Consider the following 2,552-nt stretch of genomic DNA (forward strand, 5'->3'; position numbering starts at 1 on the left):
CCATTCCAGCAGGTGCAAGTGGAGGAGTGGGGAATCAAAGCCGGTTCTCCCAGAGAAGAGTCCGCACACTTAACCACTACACCAAACTGGCTCTCACAAGGACAGCTCTGCCAGAGCTATGGCTGACCCAAGGCCATGCCAGCAGGTGCAAGTGGAGGAGTGGGTTCTCCCAGACAAGAGTCCGCACACTTCACCACCACACCAAACTGGCTCTCCTAGGTCTAGGGCTGCCAAGTTCCTGGGTCGGGCAGGGGTTCTCCCACCCTGGATACTCCCAACCCGCCGGCCCACATTGTGCCAGCAGGGGGATCCTCCCCTGACATCTCCAGCATGATGACATCACTTGGAGGTCACTCGACATCACGTGTTGGCCGCTCTAGGAGCGTCCAGGAAAACTCTATTGTTTTCCCGGATGCTCTAGCAATTTGAGATGAAAACTCTGTGGCACTGGATGTCTCGGGGGACTTGGCAACCCTAGTGAGGTCCTCACCTCTCCAAACCCCACCCTTTCCAGGTTCCGGTCCCATAGCTCCAGGAATTTCCCAGAGTTGGCAAGCCTTATTCCAAGAGAACTCCACCCCCCAAACCCAGCTGGAGGCTGGCAACCCTGTGTGCAGCCCCTGATCAACACAATATTGGCCTGCACTGAATTAGGGTTGGTTGCCAGTTCTCCCCTGGCCACCAATGGTGGCGGTGGAGTGTGGGTTGCCAGATCCAGGTTGGAAAACTCCTGGAGCTTTGGGGATGGAGCCTGGGGAGGACAGAGACCTCAGAGGGATACAACATCAGAGACAGGGTTGACCAAGTCCAATTCAAGAAATATCTGGGGACTTCGGGGGTGGAGTCAGGAGACCTTTGGGGTGGAGCCAGGAGACTATGGGGGGTGGAGCCAGGAGCAAGGGCGTGACAAGCATCATTGAACTCCAAAGGGAGTTCTGGCCATCACATTTCAAGGAAGTGCAAACCTTTTCAATGCCTTCCCTCCATTGGAAATAACGAAGGATAGGAGCACCTTCTTTGGGGGGCTCATAGAATTGGACCCCCTGGTCCAATCTTTTTGAAACCTGGAGGGGGTTTTGAGGAGAGTCGTCAGATGCTATGCTGCAAATTTGGGTCAAAAACAGCCCCTCCTCCAAGAGCCCCAGATACCCACGGATCAATTCTCCATTATACCCTATGGGAAGCTGTCTCCATAGGGAATCATCGAGGGCCCAGCAGACATTTCCCTCCCCCCTGCTTTCTAATGACCCTGAAGCGGGGGGGAGGGCCTCCAAACCGGGGGATCCCCTGCCCCCACCTGGGGATTGGCAACCCTAACAGAGAGTCCACCCACCAAAGCACCCCTTTTCTCTGGTGGAATTGATCTCTGTAGTCCAGAGATGAGCGGTCATTCCAGGGGACCCCCTGGGTTCCCCCCCAGAGGCTGGCCTCTCTCTTGGCGGCCCACCGAAAGACAGAGAGAAAGCCTCCTCTCTTCTTCCTGATGTGGCAGTGTCCAAACCGGTGTACGCTCTCAACTCAGAGGTTTCTTCCAAGTAATCTCGAAAGAATCCAGTTTTACTAGCCCGGCCACCGGGCATGCAGGCGCGGCAGTCATTAGCAGAAATGCAAAGGCCCAGCGGTCATAGGCCAGCCTGCCCTCTTGGAGGAAGATATAAGTGTCAACAGGTGATGCATCTCGGGCTGGAAGGAGGTAACCTGTCATCTTCCCGAGGAACTTGTGTCCACGCTGCTGCTGCTACTGCTTCTGGGCCGGGGAAATCAACTCGTTGCCTCTCTTAGGAGAGAGGAGGCTGGACAGGTCGATTCACTCAACAGCTGCTCTTTTGGGACACAGATTTGACCTCAGGAGGAGCATTTGGGGAGCTCCCCAGCCAGACCCGGTTGCTTTGGAATACTTTGGGGTTTTATATTCGTCCCTGTTGTCAAGGAATCGCAGCCCTGCCGGTGAGTGTTGGGGGGATTTCGCCCTTTTCGTATTTCCTTTTGTACGTTGTCCGTTAAATGTGAAATCGCCAGGAACAAGAGAGGGGAAGACAAGCAGAAAGGCCAAAAAAGGACATCACGGTACAGGGAATTCTGTTCTAGCTTACTGGACTTCGGTGAGCAGGGTCTGACTCCCAGTCGGGCAACATCTTTACTGGAAAGCAGAAATGGATTGATGCATAAACCAAGACCACTTTCGCACTAGATCTTTAATCCTGGCTTAGCCCTGTCCCCAAGCTGACATTCTACACTAACATCAGAGAATCATAGAGTTGGTTTCTCTGATTCTCTGATTCTAGTACAGAATGTCAGTTTGGGAACAGAGTTAAACCGGGATTAAAGATTTAGTGTGAAACTGGCTGGTCCAAGTAAATGGCAGCTTGGAAACCAAGTCCTATGAAGAAAGGCTGAAAGGAGCTGGGCAGGGTGCGTTTAGCCTGGAGACAAGACAATTGAGAGGTGATACGATCACCATCTTCAAGTACTTGAAGGGCTGTGCTATAGTATAGAGGATGGTGTGGGGTTGTTTCCCGTTGCCCCAGAAGGTCAGACCAGAACCAACAGGT

Source organism: Heteronotia binoei, chromosome 12, assembly GCF_032191835.1.
Source record: "Heteronotia binoei isolate CCM8104 ecotype False Entrance Well chromosome 12, APGP_CSIRO_Hbin_v1, whole genome shotgun sequence".
NCBI lineage: Eukaryota > Metazoa > Chordata > Lepidosauria > Squamata > Gekkonidae > Heteronotia > Heteronotia binoei.